The sequence below is a fragment of the Ornithodoros turicata genome, chromosome 1 (assembly GCF_037126465.1).
Source record: "Ornithodoros turicata isolate Travis chromosome 1, ASM3712646v1, whole genome shotgun sequence".
In the NCBI taxonomy this organism is placed as follows: Eukaryota; Metazoa; Arthropoda; class Arachnida; order Ixodida; family Argasidae; genus Ornithodoros; species Ornithodoros turicata.
In genome coordinates, this window is record NC_088201.1 from 232568375 (window position 1) to 232588976 (window position 20602).

The window sequence follows — 20602 nt, forward strand, 5'->3', positions numbered from 1 at the left end:
TCGCCGTCGGGGAACATTAATACCCAATCCAAATTACTGTTGCTGAGCTAGCAATCATGCAACGAAGTTACATCGAATCTTAGATGAGATTTAAAAAAAAAAAGTCATTACTTGATATCTCAACCGAAGAAATTGATGAATTCCTGGAACCATGCGCGACAACATTAAAAGCAAGAAAGTCTAGATAGCGTTCACCACTTGTTAGAGGTACGGGCACAATAGCAGCGCTCACCCAGCAACATTGATTAATAACGCAGCTGTTGCAATTACATGGGCTCTGACACTTCGGTGAACGTGCCAATGGGTAGTTACACGCGCGCCACCTTACTCATCACAATTATAGTTTTCCTACGTGTCGTACATAGATGGGCGCGAGCCCCTGATCACGCATGCGCGTCAAGGCCCCACGTCACGGGATCACGTGCTAATCCCATAGCTAGTCGCGAACACGTGACCTCACCCTGCTGACTCACTCACGGATGCGGCCTGTCAGAAGGGGGTGAGCATTGCACAAAATCAGCGTCTTCTTCTTCGTCTTCGTCTTCTTCTGTCCGTGTTTTTGTGCGCTTTCTACCATGTCGGCAGCTTTTTGCCGGTATTTGTGGCTCAAGACCTTTCATAAGGGCTTTTACGGGGTTTTCCCTTAAACATTCAGCTACAGCTTGAATAAATCTGGAGCACAGACCCTAGCTCCGCAGTCACCATTCGTTTTCTTAGTTGTTCCTTATTATGATTATTCATTGTTATTATTATCATTGTTATTCTTTACGTCTTGTGTTCGGAGGGGACAAGAGCAGTGGTTGTGCGAAGCTGTTTGTGTTTGTGTCGAGCCAGCTAGAACGTTCCTCACTGATTTTCCCTTTCTCACGAGCCTCTCCTCCTTTCCATCTATTCCACCTCCTCTCCCTCAGCCGGTATTTTTCGCTCCAAAAGGTGGCAGCCCTACCAGGAAGGTGGTTCCAAACCTGGCTTGTCCGGGAAGCAAAAGAAATTTGCGAAACATGCAGTATGCGAAATAGGTATGTCCACTTTTTGACAATAATTGGTACAGTGGGGGATGCATGAGGCTAGTTCGCAGCGATTCATTGTGGCAATAGATTTTGTGAAAAAGGCACAGTCGAGAAATTTTCCGGCGTACCGCAACATCGATTGGATAGCTGAAGGTGAATTTTCATAGAAGTGACACTTGCGGTACGTTGATAATTCCCGAGGATGAAACGCACAGCTCTGTTTTGGATGACCTCGGCGTCGTTAGTAAGCGTTACCTGACCTGGATCCCCTACGGACGCTGCATACTAGAGTTTAGGTCGAACGATGAATTTATACCTGAGTTAGCTTGAGGTGAGAAGGTGCGCGATGAAAGTTACGTCGAATGTAACCTAGAGATCGGTTTGCGTTGCTAGCTGTGAAGTCAATATGAGTTCTCCAAGACAAGTCTGATGAAATGAATACGCCTAGATGCTTATAATGTGGAACTGTTTCTAATGTAATGATTGAGCTGCCTTCCCAGTTTTTCTAACTGGTGTGCAGCCGTTGTGGTTATCCGGGCTTCGTTCGAACACACGTGGTACCGAACTTGTAGCGAACACCGACGGGGGAGGGGGATGAAAATTCTGCATACGATTCCAAAAGATGGCGCCCTGAAAGTTCAGAAACAGAAAACTGGAGCGCAATGCCTTATATACATAAAACAGAGAAAATTTGAGATGAATGTTACACATGGTCAGCTGAAGAGATCTCCGTACGCGGATTAAAAGAGAGGCAGCATAGATTCTAAATAAAAAATATTACTGTTGAATAAAAATAAATTGTTATATCGCACAAATCTCAAAGCAACTAGGCAACCCTTAGTAGACAAAAAAGTAGAGAAACTCCGACTTAACATAACAACATAACAAGGTGTACTCAGACGTATCGTCCGTCATGCGACAGACATCATCAGTCCCAAACATGTCTGTCGCGTGACGGACCAAACGTCTGGCTAAACCTTGTTATTTTGTTATGTTAATTCGGAGTTTCTCTACTTTGTTGTCCAATTATTTCGTCTCCCGGCTTTTTGGAGTATTTTTGCAACTCTTAGTAGGTACAGCCAGATACGAAATGGAAGGAACATTTCCTAACAGAAACAAGTGTACTGTAGCTTGTGCTTACCAATCCGGAGAGGAAGTACATATTTGTTTCTATATGACCGCCTCGCCCATGCTGCGTCTGCGACAAGAGTGATCAAAGGGAAACCTTCCGCGTCCACTTCACCAGCCTCTCTAGCCAGCCTTCCTTCCTCCATTCCGGCCTATCTCATTAAGCAGCTTTTTCTATTCCGTCGGCAACAACGTCCTGCTAGTGACTGAAAGCTGTGCTCGTCGTGCACGGAACATCGAGTAGTCCAAACTACTCCTAAGGGTCAGACAAGCTACACCCGGTTGATATTACGCCAGAGACTGCTTTTCGGCTCTCTAGAATATATTCCCTCCTCTTTGTTACACATCCGACAACGTACATTGAAGGAGCTATACGCCCCAAGCCGTTACTCTTTTCTAACAAAGCGTCCATATCAGTCAAGGCGCAATCGAATGGTGCGTGTTTCGGCAAACCTTGGAAGGGTTACATGAAATAGGCGACATCGACAATGCGTCGTCCTTCAATGCAATACGAATCTCTCGACATTGATTTTCGTCGGGAGACGCGCTGTCCTCCTGAGGCAGTGGACTATCAACAGGACCGGAAATATTACCTTCACAAACACTCAGATGTGGATCCAAATCGATCTCACCACATGGCGCGTCGATGACAATGGAATCCTGAAAGAACTGATGTTCTGAGGCTGGAACAACATAGAAGGGACAAGTACATACAAGGCCTCAGTTTGCCTTAGAAATTAACGATGAAAGATGAAAGTCACTGAAAAGGTTAGCCAGCTGTAGGACTCGAACCCACACCTTCTGAATTACCGGTCCAGTGCTCTACCAATTCAGCTAAGCTGAAGGTGTGGGTTCGAGTCCTACAGCTGGCTAACCTTTTCAGTGACTTTCATCTTTCATCGTTAATTTCTTTGGCAAATTGAGGCTTTGTATGTATCTGTTCCTTCTATGTTGTTCCAGCCTCAGAACATCAGTTCTTTCATGTTCGACAGTTGCCGCCTGCGTCGATCCCGTCGTATGAATGTGTGTATGAGTGAGCAAAAATGTAAGAGTGAAAGGAGGATATGAGTGAGAGAGAGTGGCTGGTTTGTCCCTTCAGATGAGGCACCCTGAAAGTCGCTGAGCAGGCGTGTTAGCTTAGCTCAATTGGTAGAGCTCATGACCGCTAATCCAGAAGATGTGGGTTGGAGTCCTACAGCTGGCTAACCTTTTCAGTGACTTTGATCTTTCAATGAAATCCTGTTTCTCCGCACCAGTGCTTTGTTTCCCGAGTCGCTGAAGTGCCGCCAGTTTCGAATAGACGACTTCAGAAAATCCCAGAGAGCTTGGGGCCGCTTTGAACTATGGGAACTTGCTGGTAACAGAGGAGAATGTCTCCAAGATGTTTCGGGCCCTCCTCTCTCTCGTCCCATTGTCCATGAGGAGTCAAGGCCAGGGAAAACGAAACGTGAAGAACAGTTCATTCCAATAATCTCCCAGGACGCAACACGTGTGGAAGGAGCATTGGGATTTGTGAAAATCGACTATTAACTAACTGGCCCTTTCTTACGCTGACGCTTCCGACGAACGTACTTTCTAGCCATCCTGCGTGCAACAGGGAACTCGTCGCAACGTGTGACAGCAAGCGAATGAGTTTCCCATGTGTATGGTGCTATATCACACTTTTAACAAATTTTGCCTTCTACTGTTCTGCTCAGTTCTACAGATTAGCAATAGTCGCTGCTTCGAAACAGCTTTGTCGTCATTTCTGATTGTTTTCGCACACCTGAAGTCGTCTGATAAGTGAACAAGTCACACAATTTCAAGGACAGGCCCTCTTCTGTAGAATGTTCAAAATATCCTGCCATGCGTTTCCTTGAACAGGAAAAACTATCATCGCCGTATATGCATCCTGCTCCGTGAGATATCATTATCATCGTTTTTGTTCAGCTGTTTTCTGCAGACTTGCTACGTCAGCTGACCATATTGGCTTAGATCACGTGAGAATGCGATATAACAGAGTTTGAAAACCGTATATTATGATTTCGTGTGCCCTTCTTCCACAACAGAATGAAGGAAGCGATAGCGTTGTTGGTTCTGCGCACTGCGCGAAGCTCTCTTTCTGTTGTGGGCGTGCGCAGAACTATCAACGCTATCCCTTCCGTACGCAAAGGGGATAGCGTACGATGTTCTAAAACTCACTACTACCTGAACAGAAGGTATTGACTCAACGTAATACAGACGACCCGCGTTTATCCGGACGGCTGCGGTTCCTGTGAAAATGTCCGGATAGCGGAGGAACCGGATTGGTGAAACACGAAAATCCAGAGTGATCCTAAAATGACATCTTTATTGACCATTACAGAGAAAATTATCCATTGTCATATGTTTCATTATAATACACACATCCAGTTCTTGCAAACCTTGCTAATGGCATTAACTTGCGAAATATTGTTCTGGTGCTCGAAAAAGACTAGCGCTGTTCTCAGTGCCGCCCGCGCATTTTCTACCGTCACAGCTGGTGCATCCCCGCTTTCATCATCAGATTCTTCTTGAACAGTATCGGAAGCCACGACGCTGACGATGTCGACATCTGTGACTGCAGCGCAGGGGTTCCCGTTGCGGACCCTCTCAGCCTGAAATGACCAGACTGCTCATTGGATTACTTTTGTGTAACGTGGAAAGGGAGAAAATTCCTTCTAGCAACACCATCTTTGTGTAAGTAAAAACGAGGCCACGCCCAGCGTTCTCGACCCCGCTTGACTAAGTGTGGGCCTAGTGTACTTCCAGGACAATGACCGGATAACTGAAGCCGATTGTTGGGTATTAGTCACTTCTGTTCCCTGGAATTCTTGTCCGAGTCCGGAAGCTGAAGTCCGGATAAACGAGGGCGAAATACATGGGGAGAAATCTGTCCCCATGCTTCTTTGTCCGGATAGCGCAGAATCCGGATAAATGAAGTCCAGATAAAAGCCGTCGACTCTAGCACCTCCTTGTGGACTCGTTGGAGCATGCCTCACTGTGCTTCACGTCCAGTAATCTCTTCTCCAACTTTCTTCGGCTGTGAGCCACAATGCATGCACAGTCTTCAAGCTTTCTTTCACCCAGAAGAACAGCCGGCAGCCGTGCAGACATCAGAATGTCTGCACTCGTAAGGGGCAGCCATCTAGCCCTATAGGTGCCAACCTTTCAAAGGGTACTGCAAACAGGGTAATATTCCCTTTTATCACAGGATTAAACCAAAAAGTGCTACATAACAGTTATGCCAAAGTCATGCTTGTGGAAGCAAAGGTTAGCAATTGTATTTTCTGCTTTTCTGTGCTACGTCCGTGCTCTTATTACAGTCACTTTCCCCGTTGCTCAGGGTATGGCTTGTGCTTTTAATTGGAATAGGACAAAACAAAGAAGAAATAAAAAACTTGGCGAATAAAGAAATTTCCCACATGTACTGCGGCTGTTCTATCGCCATCAACCAAGCACGATAAGCCAATGAAGGAGATTGTTATTCGCACTGCTATGTGATTTTGTCAACGCGAGGTCATCTGTTTGGGTCCGGTAGCACCAGTTAGCTTCCGTCCTTGTAATATAACGTGTATGTGTCCGCATGCATGGCAAAGAGGAGAAATTTTCTACTCTGAGATAGGAGCCAGGTAAAAATAACGGATCTTCTTACGCTGGCATAGCTGAACATAAAGAAATATGCGTGCAAAACTTCACGTAGAAGACAAGTAGTAGTATGTTTTCAACAGTCACTGATTAGTTTATAATAGGCGCAAGTGCGTGTCCGTGGATGGATTTTTCTTTTTTTTTTTTCTTTTTCGGACACACCATTTCTTCGCAGTTTTAAGGGATGACAATATGGTCTACGCCAAACTCCACACATCACAAGGGCACCAGAAACCTCCCAAGTGGATGTATTGATTAAGTTTCATTAATTAACTGTTCAACTGATGGAGACAGAAGCTTGATGCAAATGCAACATCGGTTTCCCTCTCTGCCGCTGATGCCGCTGCAGTTTTTGAAAAGCACGCTCGACGCAATTTAGCGCGAGGACATGACCGCAAAATAACGTGCTTTTTGCCCTTTCGCTTGAACGCGAGGGAGAAACAACGCTGCAGCACTGCAGCCCGCAAGTTCAATTCAATATGTCGTGCAGGATGCAAGTTTTATAAGCATTTCACGTTTCACCACAATAGTTATAATAGTTCTAAGCTATACACAATAGGTGCTAAGGTACTAGTGCATACGATGAAGTAGCTGGTACCGTACCTTTTAGGCCTCTTCTTGGAGTGGATTCTTAGCGTAAATAGTTAATAAATATAATGGAGGATTTCTGAATGTGAAGTTCATAGCAGAGAAAGGAAGACGAACTGATATAACGTTAACGGATATAACGTAACGCATATAACGCCGTTCATTTCTCTGATTTCCGTGACTTATTGCTATTGCAATGGGTGCTAACTCCTATGGTTTAGAGACGCGGTTCGGACATCACATAAGCATAATTTGCACTGCAGATCTGTGAGAATATGAAAAAGAAGCTCGTTTTTTTTCAAGGACTGCGAGAAAATTTCATGGTTTAAAGAGGCCTCGAAAATTTAAAAACCAGTGACAACAAAGTGCTTGATGTACTATGTCTAGATACATATTCTGCAGTTTTTGCAATGCCAATCGTTGTCTAGGTTGTTTTCTGGATGTCGTCTAGGTTGCTAATCGATGTTTCTGAAAACAGAACGTTACTGAGTTACGCATCGACCTGTCTGCCTGCTGGTTGCAGAAGGTGAATGCACCTCTGCTTACTTAAGTTGTTCATCAGAAGGAAAATTCTTTTTTTCTTGCAAATGGCGGGCAGCTTCTTCACATTAGTATGAAGCTTACTTGCAGAAAGGCATTTGGAAAGCATGTCCAAACTTGTGTTGACTGTACCAGTTTTCTGCATTTATAAGCACGTAGGCTGCCAAGGAAAAACATTATGCACAGGAAAGTACACAGACAGGTTCCGATCTCACGCTTCTACGGTTCTGAGTCTGGAACACAACTCATGTTGACAAACATGACACAAGGGGCCGCCATCTGGCTCTTACGATCGTCATGTTTCAACTCTCCGATTTCACAACAACCAAGGCAGCCTTGTAGGGGAATGGTGATGTGCATGGTACTATGCCATGACGGTAAAAAATGTCCTCTACAATGCTCACAGTATGACAGGTGTACACCATAGCTAGAGCCAACACCGGGTTCTGATTTGGTGACTTACGACACCAATTCTAAGTTCGACATACTCAAATTTGACAGGCAGGCAGCAGAACAAAGCTCTAACTGCGACGCCAACAGAATCCTTCAGAACAGAACGCCAGATTCTGTTGGCGTTGCAGTTAGCAGGAGTTTATTCTCGAAGTTTATTTTGCAAAGCGTAAACCATGAGTGATCCCACAAAATGTTCAAACGCCTCATTCATCGTAGTTGACGGCCAGTCCAGCTTCATCTGGTACGCCGTAGTGCCCAGCTGCCAGCAGCCCAGTTTGAACTGGAACCACTTCACTTTCACAGTTTCCATCAGTCCTGCTTGAACATGTACCATGTAGTTCCCAGTTTCCACCAGCCCAGCTTGAGCCAGTGCCAGTTCACTTTCTAGTTGCCACCAGTGCCTCTTGAACTGGTACCACATCAGTTGTTCGTTGCCACCAGTTTGGTACCAGTTGGTTCCAGTTGATCACCAGTAAAGGGCAAACTGGGAACGAACTACTACGAACTAGTACCAGATGACATCCCAGTTCTTTTTTTTTTTTTTTCGTAGGCGTACCTTTTGAACCGAGAAACGCCACATTTCAGGGGTTGATTGACGAGGTGAGCAGTTGACTATATTTCTGTATTGCCTACATTGACGATCTCCTAATCGCTAGCCGTACACCTGAAGAACACTTGGAGCATCTGCGCCTGCTTTCCGATCGCCTGTACCAGTGCGCAACTCATCACAATGTGAATTCGGAATCTCCACCGTCAACTTCCTCGGACCCTCTGTTCACACGCAGGGCTTCCTTCCTTACCCACCAAAAATCGAAGACATTGCAAATTTCCCTTGCCCGTCTACCGAGCGCCATTTGCGTGAATCGTTGCGATAGCGGTCTTAATTTTTACTACCGCTTCTTAACACGTTCTGCCAGCATGCTACAACCTCTTGAGGATCTCGTAAGATCAACGAAGGGCCCTGTGGCAATCGGCTGCGTTACGAAGGTTAGTAACGAAGAGGCCCATCAAGCGCACATAAAAAAAACGAATGCCGTTTAATACGTGTCAAGTTTGCAACAGACACACCAAGGAATGTCTTAGTCCCGACAATAGTCTGCGTACGTCCTCCCACTGCCCGAGCACCAACATGGAATATTTAGTGGGCTAGCTGTGAGGACCGAAATCCATGGTTGCCCAAAAAGGTCAGAAGAGCTCTGACGGTAGAGCGTTGGTGGGCTAAATTGGGCCATGGACAGAGCAATTTTGACAAAGGAAGGGGGCGCGAGCCCAGCTGATTGGGAGACCCGGGAAAGTGTGGTGCGAGAAGGTTCTTAGCGTGGGCAATGAAGGAGGATGTGCTCTTGATCCTCCGCATCACCGCAGTGACGATATCTGGGAGAGTCAACTGAGCTGTAAAAGCAACATTGAGTAGCATCCAATGAATTAATGCAGCGTCTTGAGATATGTTCTGTGGCATCCGTAAAGCCAGCGCTGCATCAACTCTTCTAAGCACAGAAGGGACGATAATGCAAGGGGGCGTCTATGCGTGGAAGAATGGCAGTGCAATACTCCCCCGTCTCCGAAATAAGGGGGCTGCTTCTCCGGCACTGTCCTCCTGTTATTTCCCACGACACCACAATTATTGGGAACCCACTGGAGAACCAGCCCGTGTCCTGCTCCGTACACAAGCTGGTATGCCATTAACACATTAGACACGAGAGGTGCGGACGAGCCTCCTATGCCTGTGTTTCAAATATCTTGCGGTGCAGATTTTGAGTAATTGAACACTGGCCAACCTCGCGGGATAAAATCAGCGAAGTGCTGCAGAAAAAAGTAGGATGGTACAGAGCTCTACAGCCGTTAACGATGTTGGATGCAAAAGGCGTCGTCGCTGTACTCCCACTTCGAATACGGTATTACGAATGCCGACGCAGACTTGTGGCGGCCCGTGGACGACGACGGCGATGTGGCCCTGCTACCCGGCCTGGCGCCGTCCGAGCGTGAGGCCACTAAAATCTGCAAGCTGGGACATTCCATCACCACCGGTCAGGACTCGTGCGGAGGAAGACCACCTCCTTTGCATTTGGTGATCCGAAGTACGAACACCATGCTCGGCGTAATTCGGCCTTCTACCGTCCTACATTTCAGCACCGACAAGGCCTTCTACGATCCAGAATTTCGCAACGACCACTGTCTTTGTGAAACATGATCCGCACACCTGCTCAGGAAGCGTACCATGGGGCTGGGGTCCGTTTCGTGATCCTGCCGAGCACTTCATTCCAGCGAGGCTAGTGATTGGAGGCCACGCTCGATTCTTCTGACCCGGCACCATTCCGCTTCAATGTCCCATACTGGTCGCTCTACGCCGTGGTTACTCCATCTGCTTCAGGCCTCCACGTACTTCGCCATGGCGCTCTCTTGCATCACCAGCGACAATTCAATCAGCAACGCGCTTTGCTACCAGTCTCGGAATGTCGGTGGCCTTGCGCCCTGACACCGCACATGCGTCATCTAGGAACCGCTTTCTGGAAGATGCTCGCTGCTAGTGCCTCACGATTACCCCATCATTCTGCTATCATCTGGCACGCAGCAACATCGATAGCAGCACCCCGTACAACTCGCTACTCGCAAACGACGAACCTGCTATCCTGCTATTGCCGTGCACACAGCCACGAACCCAAGCCGTACGTCCAACCGCCTCTTCTCAACGAGTCGTCGTTATTTTCCCCTCCTTCATGGTATCGACCCGAACCATATCCACTCAAGTGCAAGCACCGCTTCGCGTCTGGGGGGGGAGTGATGTGCCGGCCCGTGGACGACGACGACGACGACGTTGTGACCCCCCTACCACGAGGTACTGCGTTGGCGCGTCAGTTCTACCGGCACTGTCCTAGCGTGAGGCCACGAACATCTTCCCGCTGGGACATTTCATCATCGCCACTAAGGGCTCATGTGGAGGAACTCCTCTATTGCTATTTCTGGAAGCGCCATCGATGTATACTGCTGCACTACCAACCTTCCGAAACCGTACTCTCCGGATCCCTTAACGAGTTGGACTCTCGCCCTCTCTATCTCACAAATTTGCTTGGTCCCTGGCCACATCAAGACCACGAACGCTCTGCCCTCGAAGCTCTCTTCACCTTTCTGGATACCAAAGCACTTCGATCATTCTTGTGAAGGGGCTCATTATTTCATTCCCCGCATTAGCACCAGCAATAGGGTAGAGTACCGCCCCTGGCGAAGAAATATCCCCATCCATCATCTCACACTAAAGTTTTCCTGCTGTCCTCTCTCCATCTGTCCACGTCTGCATGCCGCTCATAGCCACAGTTTCTCCGTGGCGCTAACGCGTAATTAAAAAAACTGTAAAGTTGTTTACTTTGCAGAAGTGGAAAATTGCTCTTCTACCACAGCAAAAAAAGAAAAAGAAACAGGCATACATCACCATATCATATATCTGAGGGTGTTTAATAGGCATAGCTTATTAGGTACTTAATCTTGAAACGACATTTTATTTCAGCAGCTGGCTTCGGGTGGATCTTCAGGTTAATGTTAACTCCGCCACTGTGTTTATCCTGCCTGGCAGTACTTGATGCCCGAAGGAGATCCCCTTCCGTCGGAATAGCAACCGGCGCAGGAGGGACTGCACATGCCCATGTTGTTGCACTAATAGAAAAAACAAAAAGAAATAGGAAACATGAGCAAAGCGTATTTTATTTGTCACTCTATACTCTTGCTGGTGACAGAGCTACATTATTTACTTCTTTTTGCTTACCTGTAAAGATCACTTAGATACATTAAATCATTATGTCCCGTAACAGCAACACCTTCGTCTGTCACAGACATTTCATTCACTGCTGAGAGCAGAGTAGATATTTAAAACGGATATTTTCCTATAGACTAGAGGACTCTCTCGTCTCCAACGGACGTCCCTTCTCCTGAGACTCTTCTTTGGAAAGTTGTTTACCGAGTGTTGGATTTTCTACCCTTTTGTATTTTGATTGCGGGTTTCTCCCGATTACTAAAGCACCGGCACATCCGTTTCCAACCGGGGTCTGACAGGGACTCGCGGTGACCTATGGGAAACATGATTTCGGACAACCAGCTCATGGACAACACTAGCGTGTCACTCCACCTGCTTCAAGGTTGTTCGTTCCCCGTCCTACTGCTCGTACTGCGATTTCGTTAGCTGTACACCTCCATTCAGCTCTGTCGTGAAGGTATGACTTTGAGAGCAGGAGTAATCGGCCCAGTTTCACGAACGCCGATGAATATAGTTCAACGGTCCCTTAACTTGAATTCAACTCTAACTCTGCTTCATTAAGGGGAGTTATTGCCACTGAAACATTCATCATGTCAGCAACTAACGTTTGTAAAGAAGAACGGAATGTTCACTTCAAGTTTTAGCAACCCTTGATCACGGTTCAAAGTTAAGCAGCGTTGGCGAAACTGGGCTATAGCAACTTTGAAAACACGAATCTAGTAAAGCCGCAGTATTAATTTTCTGCGAAACATTAATAGATATTGGAAACTAAGTTTTGTCCCCAATTACAATACACATTTCGAGCTTCTTTTCGTAATTTCACTTGACTGTGGTTCTCGCAACTTCTCGCACTGACCAACGCTAGTTCAATTTTTCTACCGTTTCTACCTCCTGAAATCGCAGCGTGAGAAATCAGTCCCTTTACGGAGTAAATGCACGGGAGTAAGTGTATGGCCCATAGTGGAGTCTCCATTCCACGCTCTGTTACAAATCTCCCGGCTACATAATCCGTGTGCATCAATGGAAGTTGTTGCATAACTTAAAGGAGGACGATGGCTTCTACTTCACAGAGTGTCGTAGTTAACTGCTCAAAGGTGAGGCGCTTTCTCCCAAGGCAGCGTCTTAGGGCTTCCTTTACAGTTCGTATGAGCCGTTCCCACCAGCCTCCCCACCAAGGAGCTCGCTCAACGATGAATCGCCCGATGAACGATGGTTAGCGCAAGAGACGTACTAGATTTTGCCACCCAGCATCGCATCGCCTGGCGATTCATCGTTGAGCGAGCTCCTTGGTGGGGAGGCTGGTGGGAACGGCTCATACGAACTGTAAAGGAAGCCCTAAGACGCTGCCTTGGGAGAAAGCGCCTCACCTTTGAGCAGTTAACTACGACACTCTGTGAAGTAGAAGCCATCGTCAACTCCCGCCCACTCACGCATATTGGAGCTGATCCCGGGGAGCTTGAGCCACTTACCCCATCCCACTTTCTGTTAGGGAAACGAGCAGTGGCTTTGCCTGATGAATTCGCTGCCGATGCATCACGCCAGAACGACCTGCGGCTCAGTTTTCGTGTCATTCATCAGGCAAGGAAGCAGTTCTGGAAGCGCTGGACGCGCGAATACCTCCTTCAGCTGCGGTCAGCGCACGCAACCTCCTCACCAGCAGTGTCCGAGACGCAACTGAGGGAAGGCGACGTCGTGCAAGTGCAAGAAGACCATCTCCGTCCATCGTTTTGGAAGTTGGCTCGCGTGTCAAGCGTCATACGAGGGCGAGACGGCGTCGTACGGGCGTGCTCGCTGCGCCTGGCCAACGGGTCATCAATCGTCCGACCCGTCCAAAGGCTTTGTCGCCTCGAAGTTGACGCGCCCCAAGTCCCGGCGCGGGATGATGTTGCATAACTTAAAGGAGGACGATGGGCGACTAGGTGCATGCGATCGCGATTAGCGCGCGGCTCCTGGCTCGGGTTGGGATTCGGGGCACTTGTGAATTAAAGCTTGTTGGTGTTGGTCACCTGGAGCTTCGGTCGGTCTGACTCATTACGTAATACAATTATTTTGAATTCAGTCTCTTCAACATTAATATGTCGACTTATAGGAAATCGTCCGACATGCATAGGGCATAATTTCGCGAGAAATAACTTATTTTTCCCTCTGTGTGGGTGGTCAGATCATATAGGCTTATATAGTTATACAGCATATTCACCTGGGCAAACCGGTATATAACCGGCAGAATTTTTCTGCACTGGACCCCCACCATCAGAAAAAGGAACAGCGGAAATCGCTACCTATATATGTATGGAACACTCCCCCCCCCCCCCATAGTCGACGTTCAGGTGTGAAATTAAAACAACGGGAGCACTCCTTGCAAAATAAGCAAAAATAAGTAAACGTTGAAATATAGCACCCATCAAAAAGTCAAACAGCGGCGAGATTTGAACCACGCATTTCACGATTGCCTGTCGAGCGCCTTCACCAATTGGACCGCGCTGGTACCCGCATTCCGACGAATGGACACAGAGTCTCATTAGACAGACGTGGCACGCATTCACATTCGCACTCACTGCTACAGTTTTCCTGTCACACACACGCACATGCATATGACACAAGTACGAAGCAGCGGCCTCTGCTGGCAAATATTGGAAGTACTTGTTCTGAGGGTAAAAAATACAGACTAACAATTAAAAAAACAAGCCTAAGTTGCCTGGGACCAGGAACAGTTGAAATATGGCGGTCATCGAAAAGACCAGACAGCGGGGCGATTTGAACCTGCGTCTGTCAATTACCGGTCGAGCGCCTTGACCAATCGGACCACTCTGGCATCTGCTCTCCGACGACGACGTATGTGTGAAAGGAAAACTGTACGAGTGAGTGTGAGAGTGAATGCGTGCCCCGTCTGTCAAATGAGGCCATCAGGCCATTCGTCGGAAAGCAGATAACAGCGTGGTCGGATTGGTCGAGGCGCTCGACCAGTGTTTCGGCTCGCCCAGTGTGTCGAGGTTCAAATCCCGCCTCTGTGTGGCTTTTCAATGACTGCTGTATTTCAACTGTTCACGTTCCGACGCAATTGAATATTGTGTTCTTTGTCCCTTTCTATGTTCAGGCATCAGAACAGCACTATCTATGAAGTGTATGTTGACCACGCGGAGTTCTGACGACTGGCATGACACCCCTTATGCAACACCAGATAGATATGAGATTAAAGGCAAAAAAAAAAAAAAAAGAATAGTGAAGAGTGCAAGATGAGCATAATGTCACGAAATACAGGGATTACATACGGTAATCTTTTGGCAAGATCTTATCCTAGGCCTGCTATTCTTCTTCGCTGCAGACACCCTGAAAGTAAGGAAAAAATAATATACTGTGGGAGGTAATAACGAGCACCGCATGCGTTCACACATCAATTAATTAATCTCAAAGTTTGATGGCAGGTCCTAATGCAACACTACACAGGGCCCCTTCAGTTTCTGTTATATTAACGATTAGAAATGATTCTAACACATTGTGGCATAGCATGAAATATTTCACCGGCCCTCAGCGTCTTGTGGATTGTCTGTAAGGGCCTATACGATTCGATGTGATGGATTGGTACTGATAGGTGCTTAGTTTCAACACAACCTGCGGCTAGCGCATTTCCTCTGTGGAAGCTGTATCAATTTCCGAACCACCACAATATTCGATCGTCCACCTGGCAGAACAAGCACTGCTGATAAACAGTGCTTGAACAGCGATGAACAACAGATCTTCCAGCGGTCCGTCGTTCACAGAGATTGTCCACAATAGCATATGGAAATTGTTTGGAATCACACATTATAAGCAAATGCCCGAACTTAAAGGGTCTCCGACCAGAACCTGGTAAATGTCTTTGTTTGTATGGATAACGAACCTACATGGTGCCTCCAAGTTGCACTTGAAACATTTCATCAGTGCGGAGCCGTGAACTATTCTAAAGAAGGAGCCGAAAAGCGGTTTCGCTTTCAACCCTCAACTCGTCCGATCAGCGCAAAAGTCTAGCTATTATGCATCTGTTCTCCCTAGTGTGTGACGCCAAACGTCCGCTGCGTTTATTGGAGGAAAGTCCACACCGGAAGTTCGGGTGGTTTCCACAACTTCGGTATTGCTGGGTGCTCTTTTTTTTTCAATATGGAAGGCGAAGGAGGAAGCACAGCGGAGTTACAAGTCGCTTTCAGCTACCTTTCAGCAACTAAGAGGGAAGTTCTGCTACGTGCAGCAGAGTTTGGAAGCCTTGCGTTTGAAATGTTGAGCCGCGAATCTGCACGGGCACTAATTTTCAGGCCCATGAACGGCCCCGGCCCGGCTGCTACGGCCAGCACCCGGCTCGGGCACTACGTCTTCTACAGATTTCCAGCCCGGGCACGGCCCAGGCCCAGCTCCGCCGGCCCGTACCCAGCCCGTACCCGACTGTTTCCATTCTCAGGCCCGGTCCGAGCCGCCTCTGCTCTATGTGTTCCCGTGGCCCGGAGGCGTATTTAGATTTACTAAGGAGCACAGCGCAGCGAGGAAAAGGACGCAGCTAATTGGTAGAGAGTGAGGAGGTACACCCGAACGGATCGGCTGTGTTTCTCTAACGGCAAGCCGCTCTGTTCTTGGTGCTTGCTTGTTTGAGAAGGCAGTGCGCGTGAAAATTCGTAACGTTCGTATTCGTTCGTATATTCGTTACATTCGTATAACGTTCTGGAATTCATTCTTCAAAATTTTTGTCATACAGCCCTTCTGTTGTACTTTAAAAAAAAATCCAACCCCGCCGGTGCAATGTACGTCGGAGTAAAAAATCGGGAAATAGCAAAAATTAGACAAAATGCACATTTTTACCGAAAAATTCAGTGTGATGATGTCGGAATAGAAACGTCATGAAGGTGTCATTCGATGGACCGTCTTCCTAGCAAGACGTAGCAAACAATTTTGGAGGTACTTTTTGTTAAGCTCAAATAATATTTCTTTCTTCTTTTTTTTTTATTGAAGGCAGCTTCACAAACGTGTATGCGCGCTGGGGCGCAGCGTACCGAATTCCAGCTGAGCGGGTCACTCACAATACAGTAGACGAAAAGAAAACACCATCCAGTCGCATTATTGAAAGGCAAATGATGGTTGCAAACACGTGTTTGCCTCCTTCGAGACCCGATGGCTGTGCAGGGAGCGCTCATCAAGCTGGCCAACTTGCGCTCTAACAAAACTTTTAGCCAGCTCGCGGTGGTGCTCAGTAAGAGATAAGTAAAGACATGGATGAAAGATGAAAGTCACTGAAAAGGTTAGCCAGCTGTAGGGATCGAACCCACATCTTCTGGATTGCCGGTCCAGGGCTCTACCAATTGAGCTAAGCTAACACGCCTCTCCAGCGACTTTCGGGGTGCGTCATCTGAAGGGACGACAAACCAGCCACTCACTCTCACTCACCCTCCTTTTCACTCTTACATTTTTGCTCACTCATACACACATTCATACGACGGAAATCGACGCAAGCGGCACCTGTTGAACAAGAGATAAACTGATGTTCTGAGGCTGGAACGACATAGAAGGGACAGATACAAACATAGCCTCAATTTGCCTAAGAAATCAACGATGAAAGATGAAAGTCACTGAAAAGGTTAGCCAGCTAGACATGGAGATCGGGACGCATTCAGGCTGTATGGTACCATATGGTTGTTTTTCGGTCGTCTGGCATCCCGAACACATCAGTCGAGCCCTTGACATGAGTAGAATAATCACGACATGAATAGTGAATAGTGATCAAGTACTGCCTGCACTGAACACAAGCGGAGAATGATTTCACCAGTAAGTTCCTTGGATGTGGCATTGTTCTTTTCATTGTTTTTTTTTCTTGCTTGTGTGTGTTAACTTATTCCAGTATTCCGAAGATAACCTTTTATCTGTCCACTCCTCCTGCACGTATACACCCCAACAACACACTGTCATCCCAGGGATATCCTAAGAGCATCATGCATGGACGGGGGTGACATCCCCAGGATGGTGAATCTGATCCTCAAATCATCCTCAACATGTCATTTTGGCACTATATAGCGTCCCCATGGTATCCTCAGATCATCCACAGATCCTACGTGAGGACTACTTGAGAACAGTGCTAGAGCATTTCTAGGATGCACCATTTTTTTTATATTCATATCCCTTTTTCAGTATACACACTTATAAAATAGCCCCCAACTCGTCGGAGAACCCATATCAATGTTTTTTTTTTTATTGCACAGAAAACAGTCGCATCCTGACCTCATGCATCTTAGCAACGGTTTAAAAAGAAAGCAGATAGAAATATAACAGACGCAGAGAAAAGTCTGAGAAAATCACTCCGAAAGGGGAAAGAAAAATTCTTTCCCGGAACAGCATCGCAAGCTGTACTGCCCCGACGACCTTGTTATCGGCCGCGCCATTCCGAAGCAGAAACAGATACAGTTTATTGCTTATTACGCCCCGCGACCCTCCGTAAATTCGACAGCCATGCTCGTCTGCGACACAAAACAGAGGGTGAGCTGTCCATGTTTCCTCCGATTACGTGAAGAAAAACTACTAAAAGCGAGGAACTGATTGACGTGTTAGCTCTGCATCACTGCAAAGTCTATGTTTCTTACTCATTTTGGTTTGAGACATTCAGGTAGGACCTTTGCAAGTCAAAAGCAGTATAACAGAATCGCGCGTTTCTGTCCATTTCCACGAGAAATGCTCCATGTATCATAGACAGTCATCCTTTTCGGAGGCAGATAATTTTACGCTAGACCACCCTTTATTTCAGAAGAATGTCAATCGGGTCCAAGGATCGGCCGAAAAAAGAAAAAAAATGTGTTTAGGGAGTCTGAGCTGGTAAACTAAACAAAGTAATATTTCTCGTCCCACTGTCTACCCACAGGGACGGGCACAGGACGTACCTGAATGACTCTTCACGGACAGTCCGCGAGTGTCATCCTCAGGATGTTCTGGGGATACACCTCGAAGGACGAGGACACGATGATACTGTGGGGACATCCTGAGGACCGTGCGTGTTCTTGGGGCAGGGTGTTCAAAATTAAGCTTTCACTACCACTTTATAAATAGGCGAACAAAAGAAAACTGGTGTTTTTTTTTCTGTTCCTCGAGTGAGAAACAGGTGCTACATAATTAGCAGCACCTGTTTCTTACACAAGCAGCATAAAGTTATCATCCGGTTTCCTGTCATCGCTATGTTTGCGTAGCGCTCGTGAAAGCTTAATTTTGAACACCCTGTATAAAACTGACTTAGTAGCTGTGATGTACGATCTTCACGCTTTGTGCGCTGACACTTCATATGTACGTATAAGAGAAAATCTTTCCAGTCACGGGTGCTACCACTTTCGATACCGGATAAGCTACTTCCGGGCATTTGTGTTGTGTACAGAGGTGTGGCACATGTACCGCGTTATTCAGGTCAGTTCTAACGTTTCTTTCATTTACGATTAAGAGAGCCAGAGAGAAGTAGAAAGAAGAAAAAAAAAAAAAAAAACAAGACGAAACGTAAGTGATGTGCTGGTACGCTGATTCGAAGTTTCTCCAGAAGCGTTAACTCGGTATGTTCATTCTCGTCTTGCAGTTGAACATTCTTGCAATCAAATCAATGCACACGATCTAAACACTTACGGGTTGAAGAGCTCAGTGGCTAACGCCAGGAGCAGAATGACTACTAGAGCCTTCATTCTTGCAACGGTGCTGCAGACCAGGGTTTAGATGAACTGTGTGCATACGTCTTGCTGCTTCAGAATATAAATAGCCCAGATCAAATTACTGTCGTTGTGCCCGCAATCACGCAACAAAATTACATTCAATCGTTGAGGAGACATATCGTCTTGCCTTGCATTGCCTGTAACAGAGCAATTCCGTTGAATTCCGTCAAACAGCTGATACAAAATGAATTACTTCTTGGAATCTCGCGTGAAAACATCAAATCAAGGTAATCTCGACAGCTTTCATCACCAGTGAAAATGTGCATTCAATCATATAGGAAGCCGGCGTCTTGTCTTACACAACCAGCAATAGGGCAATTCCGTTGAATTCCATGAAATCGCTAACAAGAAAATTGATTACTCCTTGGTATCACGCGTGAAAATATCAAACCAAGATAAGTTCGACAGCTTTCATCACCAGTGAAAAGGTGCATGCATAGTTGCTTCGGACCACCAACACTGTTGATTGAAAACGCACCTGTTTCCATTAAATGGACGGTGACATTTTGATCAGTGTGATTCATAACGACGAGCTCTAGTTGTACTACGCGCAACATTAAACAGGTTAAAAGTATTTTTCTACATATCGCACTTCGGCGGGGACAAGCCCATGATTACGCATACGCGCCAAGGTACGACGTCAGGGCAGCGAGAGTAATCTCCATTGGTAGCGGTAAACACGTGATATCACACGCGCTGTCTAGAGCGCTAAGAAAACAAGATTGTCTTTCTAGTGCTCTAGCGCTGTCTTACTGAGGGAGACGCCTCCAGTGACGTCAGAGGCAGATGGTTGCATGTGGCACAAAATCATGGAAATTATAAAGAACTGCTCTAACTCAGTCCCTCTGACGAAAACTGAGTCAAGCATTGCTTTAGAATTACAAGTAAGCGTTAGTTAACTACTGCACTGACGAGATATGGCTTTGCCGTGTTAATGAATTTCTCGCGGTCAGTTGGGTGTACGTACTGCTAAATGTGTATCCGATGATAATAACTTTCTGCGAAATACATCACTTGCTTGATAAGCAGATTTTCGCATGCAAAAATACTCCAAAGGCCAGGAGACCACATAACTAGACAAAAAAGTAGAGAACTCCAACTTAACGTAACAAAATAACAAAGTTTACCCAGGCGTTTCGTCCGTCATGCGACAGACATCATCGGTGCCAAACTGAATGAGAGATTCCACAACTGGTCGTCATTTAAGAAGATGGGAGTATTGTTCGGGAAGAGTTCCACGGTTTTTGTTACAAACCAAGGGGTCACCGCGTATGTGCCAAGACTTTGGAAGCTTTCTGGTCCCCATCTTTGTTCTCAGTGACATTGGCCCGAGAACAAAGGCGGTGCTCCTTTAAAGGCGGCAGCGCAATCAGCGCGAAGTAGACGGGAGGACCTCGATATTCCCGATTAGGAAATCCCTGGACTCGAAATTCACGTTCTTGAAACAACAACGAGAACGCTCAACTGTTTCGTAAGATCATATCTCGTGTGTAAAAACACATCACTGTTTAACCACTCATATTAACGAATTTTTGGATGCCTGTCCAAGTCGCTTGAGCGAACGAAGCTCATATTTTAGAAACTAATAGGTCTATCACGGCGGACACAAAGGAACAGCACGTTGGTTAGTTTATTATCAGGTTAGTCCAAGTTCGGTGTGTGCATTTCTCTATCCAAGTTAGTCTAAGTTCGCTGTTGGTAGTCTCCCGCGGGCCACTGTGCATTTTCTAGTGAGATAAGATTTATTTGCAGTAGTTTATTTTGCAACTGGGATTTCGTTCACTTCATTTCGAGGTACA

At 46.6% G+C, this 20602-nt stretch overlaps 1 long non-coding RNA gene across 1 annotated transcript; it reads right to left on the minus strand.

Annotated features, from left to right (window-relative positions):
• Positions 1-10795: 10795 nt before the first annotated feature.
• LOC135377167 (uncharacterized) lies at positions 10796-18827 on the minus strand. The gene is made up of 3 exons (XR_010418076.1): positions 18721-18827; positions 14379-14436; positions 10796-11012 (listed from the first exon to the last, which is right to left on the minus strand). It is a non-coding gene; the product is annotated as an uncharacterized LOC135377167 (long non-coding RNA).
• Positions 18828-20602: the final 1775 nt, after the last annotated feature.